Raw genomic sequence first — 9,319 nt, 5'->3', positions numbered from 1 at the left:
TGAAGTCATGGCTGGAGGTGCGTGCGCGGCACAGGTGGGTGCGCACCCACGGACGTGCCCGCTGAGAGCCGCAGCGTGCGGGTATCCGTGTGGCAGAGATGTACCTCGCCGTGCCGCGGTCAGAAGCGCGCTGCCGCCGGATACATCCATGCCGGAGCTCTCCCTGTGTGTGCGCGGAGGGAAGATGCTGCCTGTTGCTGCGGGTGTCCCCGCTGGGCAGGGAGTGCTTCAGAGGGTGCAGCTCTGCAGCGAGCTGATGGACAGACATCTCAGCGGGAACACAGAGGCAGTGCCGCCTCTTCGAGTCAGAGCCCTGACATGTGGGATCTGATGCACCTAAACAGGCAGAAAAGAAGGATATTTAGGGCAAGGCCCTGGGCACACTGAACACGCTAATGCAATTATTGTGCTGCTGCTGGCCTTCCATCATGGCCTCTCGTGAAGGACGCATCCAAAATTCCTTTCAAAGGATTAAAAGCCATCAGTAAATTCAATGTTACTCCAGAAACAATTGCAAATAAATTGTCTGCATCAGCCCCAAATGCTGGTTCTGGTGGAGAAGCCTTCAAGCAGGGCTTTGTGAGCGGTGTCAGAAATCTGAGCTGGGGCTGCGTGTGACCTCAGACATCCGGAGCAGCTGTAGTGTTTGGACACTGATGGAGCCTACAGCAGACTTCAGCCCAAAGGCTGGTTGAGGGCAACGTGTCCTTTGCCCATGAGTCTGGTTTGGATCTGGTATTTATTGAGTGCAAAGAAATTCTAAAAGCACACACACACAAAAAAAGGCAGATAATTGAGGCTGCTTTTTGCTTTCTACCAACACATCTGAGCTGTTCTCAGTAGTTAGGTTTCTCATTGGCACTGGAGTTGTGCTGTGACAGAGGATTGCCCACAGGTTGCTCAGTGCTCTCTGCAGTCTCCCACGCAGGCACTGCGGGCGGTGACAAGCTCTGGGTGTGTGGTGTCCTCTTGGCAGCTGGCACCGGGAGCAGCTTTCTATGGGAGATGGGGGGACCTCGTGCCTGGGGCACTGGGGCCACCGCCTGCAGCCCAGGACTGGTTGCTCCTGGGCACACGGGGGAGCAAAGGGACCTTACCTGCTATGGGAGCTCTGTGAGCAAGGCAGCAGCTCATCTTCTTCTCTCCTCTGTGCCTCCCTGCATGAACACCAGTGCAGCTGATCTTGCTTGGGCACTGCTGTAATTCACAGCTGCTGTGCCAGGCTCGCAGCAAACTGCTAGCTCATCTTTCTTCCACCTGTAGCTTGGAGAGAGCTTAAGTCAGAAGGAAGTGCAGGGACAGTCACAGTGTTTTCACCACGTGTCCCTTGGCACCACTGCAGCAGCAACCAAAGTGTTATCTCCTGGGTGATCCAAGGGAAGCAGGAAATGTCAGGATGTGCCTGAAGGTTAAAATCTGAGCTCCTGCCATAGCAGAGACACTGCTGGGAAGTAGAGTAGGTGGGAGCAGTCAGCCACAATGATTTTGCCATCACATGCAATTCAGGCAAGGACAAGTTAACAGGTACAGTAATTGAGGAATGATAGAACCATTAAAGTTGGAAAAGATCTCTGTGATTTCTGAGTCCATCCCCAATCCATCCCCACTGACCAGGTCCCTCAGTGCCACATCTCCACAGTTCTGGAACACCTCCAGGGATGGTGACCACACCACTTCCCTGGGCAACCTGTACCAATGTGTTATTGCTCCTTCTGAGAAGAAATTTCTCCCAACATCCAATCCAAACCTCCTCTGGGCCATTCCCTCTTGTCCTATTGCTGTTACCTGGGAGCAGAGGTCGACCCCCACCTTGCTACACCCTCCTTTCAGGGAATTGTAGGGAGCTGCAAGGTCTCAGTGATACTTGGTGACAATGACACATTAAGGTAACGTTCAGATACTGGTTAATGTGAAAATAAAATGAGAGGCTCTACGTCTACAAAATTTATGCTACTACCTCAAATGCTTTGAACGGGAGTCATGCTTGCCTTCTAAGCATGGCACAGCTGTGCTACATGGCAGCAAAATGAGGGAGGGCAACTTTGGAGCAGCTTTGGGAAAGCATTGCACAGGTGTTGGGGCAGGGGGTTGGGGCAGGGCAGGCACAGAGCGCTGCCATCAGGCTGTGTGTGATTCCTCGGTCAGCAGGGCAATAACAAAGGGTTTGGATGTGGCTTTGTTCACAGAAGTGTTGGCACAGGCACACCAAATGAACGAATGACAGCAAAGCAGATGGAGCATTAGTGTCACTGCTGAACCCAAAATTGCTTTGCATGCATTTGGAGAGCGGCATCTGACAGCCCTCGCATCTTCCAAGGGCTTCTCCCCGGCTGTGCAATATTCCATGTGCTCTCCTGGGGAGGGAGGAGAGAAGAGTGGAGGAGTGCAGTTGGCACAGCGGGGAGCAGACTCGGGTCTCCTCCAGCCCTCAGAGATGCGCTACTGCAGAGCAGCACTTCTTCCCGCTGCACTGATCCTCCTCCACAGCAGCAGAACGTTTTGAACTCCAGCAACTCCTCTCATTTTTCCCCCATGTGACTGTGAGTCAGGCTGAGCTCCTCTATTCTTCTCCATAATTGAGTAGGAGATTATTTTGACTGGAAATAACCAGACGCAGGTATCATGGCTGTGAGTGCCTCCGTGCGTGCCACTTGCTGGAAGTTCTGAGTGCCCTGCAAAGGGAGCGGGCCTTTAAAGTGCACTCAATGGAGAGGGAAGAAAGCAGAGGGGAAGAATAGCTGCTTCCTGCTCGCTTCTCTCACTGCCTCTTCTCCTCTGAGCCGTTGAATGGCCAGGGACATGCTGCTCTTCTGAAGCTTTTGCAGCACTCCCCTGCTGCAGGGCACAGCCCCGGCGAGGCACAAGCTGCCCACAGCAGTGCTGAGCAAGCTACAGAAAGTCCTTGCTCTGAGGTCTCAGGGCCATCTCCCCATTAACAGATTTTCCTGTTAGTTCTCTTCCTTATGGGGCTACAACCATCTGCCCAGTCTGTGCTTCACACCTTTGTCTTGGTGGTACACGTGATGCATTTTGCTTTTTTCTCCCCTTTTTTTCACGTAGGTATAAACTAGCCCAACAAGGTATAACAAGGAGCATAACTTGGGATGATTCTCTAAATTTTTCATTAGCTGATTACCTGTGAGCACTTTGGGGATAAATCTAATTGTCAGGGAGAACTATCGACTTATTTACATTGCTGGAGGGATCCTGTACCATTGGTGACATTAGTTCAAAGGTTGGTTTATCAATAAGAGTCTTTCAATATAATCTCTACTGAGGAATACAAAATAATGACTTGCAATTATAAAGTATAGGTTCTTCTCTTAGAGAGCCGTTAACACTACTGTGCTCTTAAATTGCTGCTTCAACAAAGGCACTCTCTTGGTTACTTTTGAAATACAGAAATAGCACATAAAAAGCTTATGCAGTTTAGAAGTGTTCGTGAGTCTCAAGCAACTTTGTGGGCCAAGTAAAGCACGAGAAGCATTTTTTGTTGTACTATTCTATCAACTGAGCTTTTAAGGCAGCCTCATGAAAAGGAATTTATTATTTTAATGGCACTTTCTCTCTGCTAAAATGTCTTGCTAACTTACTGAAGCTGAGCTTGAAATAATAGAGAAAAACTATCAGAAAAGCTGTGATGTAGTTTGGAGCTGAGTGAAAATTGTGCCGAAATCTGAGCCTACCCAAACCCTGAGCTAAATGTAAAATGCCCCCAGGACTGTTTGGATCATCGTGCAACCTGTTATGGATAACGAGCAGTCGATTTCTCTGTCGTTGGGTTTTGTTGCTGTGCTAGTTGTTTTTTGCTTGATTTTTTTCTCCTTTACTTGGTGATGTACAGTGCAAAGCCCCTGCATACCGTGTAAATGCCATTTTACCTTCCCAATAAGAACATGACGATTAGAAGAGCTGTGGAGAGCTGTATGGGCTTCAGCTGAGCAATGTCTGAGTCCAACCTAGGGTACAGCTCCCATCTGCCAACCCCCATTTGCACCTTTTCTTCCCTCAGGGTGGACCTGGCTCTCTTACCAACAAATAAAGTGGAGATTTTGATGCTGATTTCAAAGGATGCTAAACTGAGCTCCATGAAAAGGCAGTGCTAGCATGCAAAGCTCCTTTTCTTCTTTGCTTATTAATGCGACTAATTAAATGTTTGTATTTTTTAAGCACTAACTGGTTTTTGATGGTCGTTTAGAGACTTTGAGAAAGTCAATAATTTTGATGAAATAAGACTGTAGGCTCCAGAACAAAGTCCACAAGGAATGTGTGACGTTGCTAGGATACAGCTATTAGTATTTTCAGTGGCTGGGGTATTTTTTGGTGCGTTTTTTTTCATAGGCTGGGTCTCACCTCTCTTACAAACAGCAGGATATGTGACTGCCTGATCCCATTTACACAACGCTCTCCCACTTTACAGTAAGAAGGCAGACTTGACCTATTCGTTTCATCCACTTTTAGTTGAGAAGAAGCCACACACGAGTAGTTTTGACTTGAGCTACTTGGAGTGCGTTTCATCTGAATCTGGCGTTGGAGGTGCGGGATCGATGTCACAGTATGAAGTCAGTCTCCCTCTAGCGGTTCGCTTCCGGAGGGCCTTTGGTTTCACTGCCTTCAATGGGTACAATTTGCTGGATGCAAAGTTCAGCGACCCTCTGTGAGTGGTATTGAGCTCCTCATGTGCATGAGATGAGCATCAAGTCTGCACAAATGAGTTTATGTGTACTTTTTTTCTATTTTGTAAATCTTACATTTCTTGCAGTATCAACACAAGATGAAGCTTCCACCCGTGGCTCACATTGCAGCACTGCTCAGCGTGTAGGATGTGACTCTCCCATGTTATTTCCTTCAGCTGCATACCGGGCTGCCTGTCAAAAAAAGATCAGTATTTAAGCTCATGTTCCACATCAAAGCAATTGCCAGATGTGGTGCCAATAATATTCCTTTGAATTTAATGTAACACATTGAATAGCATGGTGGATGATGCTATTTTGAGATCCCCGGGTTTGGGGAAGCAATATCTAAGTGAAACACTGTGCAGATATTTTGCTAGGAAATAAGCAAAGGAAAGCTATTTGGAAGTTGTGCCCAGTGTATAATTCAGTTCAGATTTGAGGTCCACAAGTTTCTTGCATTTCTGCTCATGATCTCATTTTCACTAGGCGTTGTTTCTTTAGGTCCTACGATAGGTGTAATGCCTCCCATGCATGGGGAACAGGAAGGGATGAAATCAGAAGCCTGTTATCGAAAGCTGTGTCAGAAATTCAGGTCTCCCAAAGCCTGTTGCACGGGTTGGATATTATGCCAGTTCAGCTCCCCAAAAGCAACTGGGTCAAAAATAAAGATAAGGGCTTAGGGTCGGGCTGAAACTTCATGAGCAGCTGTGACCAAACAGCAGTGATTCTGCAATGCAAAACACCTGGAAGGGCTGATGTCCTTCACACTGTTGCACTGAGCAAAGGCGAGCAGGGAGTTTATACGTTTTCTGTATGAGCATATTCACTTATGGAAAAAAACAAAACCAAAACAAAACAAAAAAAAACCTCTGGGTTTTATTTGCTTTGTTATAAACCTGAGTTGCTATTTAGTGTTGGTTTTGCTTTATAAACTGTAAGGAAGAGAAAGCTGAGAAAAGTTTAGTACCATTTGCCCCAGAGTGAGCAAACCCGCATAGGATTTCATAGGACCCTGGAAACAGAAGTTGTGATGTGCTGTCACCTCTCTGTGAAGTTCTGCGAGGACTTTAAGGGTAAAGCTTTACTTCTCTTTAACTATTTCCTGATGGTCAGCTTCTTGGGCAATCAGGGCTTCTCCACCTCTTAGGAGATCACCCCAAGTACTTTCCTTTGCACACTGCTGTGTAAAAGCTGCAATTCTTTTGCACTTCTTAATAGTGGAAAAAAAAGTGGATGTAGGAACTCAGTATCCAGAGTCTATCTGAGATTTGCTCCAGTGTCATTCACAGACAGAAAGTGAATAGTAGGCTGTGTTTGCAAGGAGGTGATGGACACCTGTGGGATGTCCACACGTGCATGTGTTTGGTCTGTGCCTCCTGCCTCTGTGGAAGGCAGTTTCCAGGAGGCAGAGGGGAAAAGCCTGTCCTGCAGAGCACTGCTCAGTACTGCTCGCTGACCCAGGCACTGGCTCATGCCTGCCAGAAAAACAGGGGGTGCGAGCCAGTTAGTTTTGAACAAAACAAAGTTATGCAATATCGTTTAGTTCTGACATGTTCCCAATATGCAGCAAATGAAGAACTCACTAAATACAGTATATCTCTGGCCATATCATTTGAATATAACTTGTTTCCATGACAACCTCTGCTTAACAGCTTGGCTGATATGAAATCATTCCTAGATGGGGGAGCGTTTGCCAAAAGCATTTGGATTCAACTCTTTAATATCATGCTTTAGGTTTTAAAAAATGTTTATTTAAGCCTTTGGAAGCAAATATCAAATCAGATCCCTTCATCCTCACCTCTGCTTTGGCTTTCACTTGATCAGTTCATCTTCCTGAGAAGCGATCAGAAGCAGCTCCTGCATTACTTAATATGCTTCTGAAGGCACAGGCAGTGTTTCAAGAGCCAGTGATCATGACAGCAGCCTTTGGTACAGGAATCACATTTCATGGCTGTTGGCTCTGCATGCCAGCAGGGCATCAGCAGCAGCTGGGCACAGCAGCCAGGGCTTGTGCTCCAGCCAGCAATCAAGGCCAGGGAGGTTTATGCTGCAGCAGGCTCTGGCTCCAAGTGAAAAAGAGGAGCACCAGCTAGACAGAGGTCTTTCTCAACATCACACAAAGTTCCTTTTTTATCAGGAGAACCAAATAAGCAAAAGCTGGTTATCAGCTTGATGTTCTCCAAGGTGTCATACCTACTGCCTCGGAAATAGCTGTGGAATGCTTCCAGCATGGCAGTACAACATGACTGCTCAGATGGTGCTTGTTCTCTTCCTTGCTTGCAGGTGCTAAACAGTGTTAAAACATAGCTAAAATAAGCCTAATGCTTTCCTAATATTTCTCAAGTATGCAAGCACTGTAGTTGCCACAGTGATGTTATACAACTGCCAGCAAGGGGAAGGATGGTCCTGAATGCTTTAAGAGGCTGCCTGCCCCTTCCAGCCTCTGCTGCTTGTATTGCAAGAGTCCTATGCTCTAGCTGGAAGCAGAAGTTGTGAGAAAAGCCACCCAAGCAGGCAGATAATGCCTCGAGCATGTGTTGCTGCCAGGCTTGGGGATGATAAGGGCAAGGCTTTAAATGTCAAAACCATGGAAGGAGTTACAGTTTTTTTTCCAGCTGCAATGTGCCTGCTTCAATGCTAGTCAGCTCCACACCAAAGTGCTTGGGCCTTCATAGCAAACAGGTGCTTAAACTAGGTGCAGGAAAGCAGTGCTAGGAGCATGCAGAATGGACCTGAACTGTATCTCTCACTCTACCTCACTTGTTTGTTTGTTTGTTTTCTTTCTTCCCAATCCACCTTGCCAGTGCTTGTCTGGGAAAATTCAGCTGTTACCAGTCTGCAATCAGCTGAGCTGAGCTACCTGCTGACACCTCCTCTTAGCCACCCAGTTCTGCTCCGTAAGAACTTTTCATGGTAGAAAATCCTTTTTTTTTTTTCTTTTTCTGACCTTCTGCAGAGATGAGCTGTGGTTACCCCATCTTTGCACAGCCTTGGAGCACGGAGTTGCACCCTAACACAGTTTGTGTTGCAAATCTGCTGGGGAAGGTACGGAGGCACAGGAGATGGCATCAGCAGGGTTTCTTTAAATGTGAACGTTCTGGGGATGCGGCAAATATCAATGAAACACATTGTTAATTAAAGCCTATAAATCTCTCTCTCAAAGTGCTAGCAATTTCCTGGGACTCCTCATCTCTGAATTGGTTTTGTTCAGCGCAAGGAGGCTGAGCAGGATCAGGACGCTGCTCTCACCTTCATTTCTCCTTGTGAGATCCCCCTCAGGAGATGTGTTCTTGCCTCTGTGTCACGACTTAGAAATCTCTGTAGGTGTAGGATGTACGTGCTAATTCAACGCATCCTGTGATTGCCCTTCCTCCCAAACCAGATTAATTTACTGCTATCTGAGATTCCCACGACAAAACTTGTGCCCCTGCAAAGCCTGCCATTTACTGCTGTAAACAAGAAATAAATGGAGGTTTACATGTCTCATTTGGCATAATGACACAGGCTGTGCTGCCTGCTATTTGCTCTGTGTTGGAAGTGTGGGGGTTGTGCGTTGATATTGTTCCTTACAGCTCAGGTTGTTTGCAACAAAATCATTTGTTTTCAGCTTCAGCTGTAATTTTCTGGAGGATGAGCAGCTCTCTGGTGATGGGATCTGGAGGCTTTCAGTGAAGTATGTTTGTCCCATCAGAAGTGGCTTCAAAGGGATTTAGTGCTTGTAATGTGTGCTGCTGGCTCTGGCCTTAGTTCCAGAGGGACTGTGCAGCATAGTAGAAAATTAACACTTCATTGGCAGCTTCAGCAGAGGGACAATAAAAACATCACGTGTGAGGGCTGTTGGTGGCCCAAGGGAGAGTGGTGCCCCTTTAGGTCACAGCAAACCCATGCTCTCCTACTTTTTTCTTTTCCATCTCTCCTGATCAAACCCAGGCTGCTGTGCCCAGATACAGCCATCTATTGCAGCACTTTGCTCAGGGTTAACATCTTGGATGGCTCACTGTTGAAACAGTGGGCACACCAATGAATTTCAGACTTCAAGCTCTCCCAGTCATTATCTTGCCTTCTATTTAAAGAGCAGTAAATTAAATTGCAGGAGATGGTGCAACTGGTTTTCCAGACCTTATTTAATTTGGCTGAGCAGTTAGCATTTTCCATCTGCACAACATAATCATTAACTTTTTTTGTTTCTTCACCGTCACTGTGCAGATTGCTTTTCACGGGCGATCTCTGCCCTTACTTACTGCCACATTTCATTTCTTTGCAGGAGCGCAGCTCCATTGATTCTTCTTTTAGGAAGGAGCACGTATAAAATTATTCATCCTACTAACGGAGCTTGCAAAGAATCCTATGTGATTCATGGTCTTTGATCCTGCTATCGCTTATGTGGGTGTTTAACTTTACTACAGTCCCACTGGGGAGAATCTTAAATTAAGAAAACACTATTATAAAAATAACGTGAGCCTTTTAAGCACAAGCCCATGCTGGATGATGAGAAACACCTCCCTTTAAACAAGCATGCAAATTAAACAGGTGGTAGAGAAGATGAGAAGAAACGAATTAACCTCTTCAGGTCTGGAAAGCTGTGCCGGGGGAGGGCGGGGGCCGTGGGCTCACGGAGGCTGCAGGGCTCACGGAGCGTCCCG

General features: G+C 46.8%; 1 long non-coding RNA gene across 1 annotated transcript; it reads right to left on the bottom strand.

Moving 5' to 3' along the window:
* Nucleotides 1-6: 6 nt before the first annotated feature.
* On the bottom strand, nucleotides 7-1,636 carry LOC109369969. The gene is made up of 3 exons (XR_002119676.1): nucleotides 1,612-1,636; nucleotides 1,098-1,257; nucleotides 7-996 (listed from the first exon to the last, which is right to left on the bottom strand). It is a non-coding gene; the product is annotated as an uncharacterized LOC109369969 (long non-coding RNA).
* Between the last annotated feature and the right edge of the window lie 7,683 nt (nucleotides 1,637-9,319).

Source organism: Meleagris gallopavo, chromosome 14 (assembly GCF_000146605.3).
Source record: "Meleagris gallopavo isolate NT-WF06-2002-E0010 breed Aviagen turkey brand Nicholas breeding stock chromosome 14, Turkey_5.1, whole genome shotgun sequence".
Classification (NCBI taxonomy): Eukaryota; Metazoa; Chordata; class Aves; order Galliformes; family Phasianidae; genus Meleagris; species Meleagris gallopavo.
Note: the sequence above shows the minus strand (reverse complement) of the source record. Positions and strands in the feature narration are given on the sequence as shown.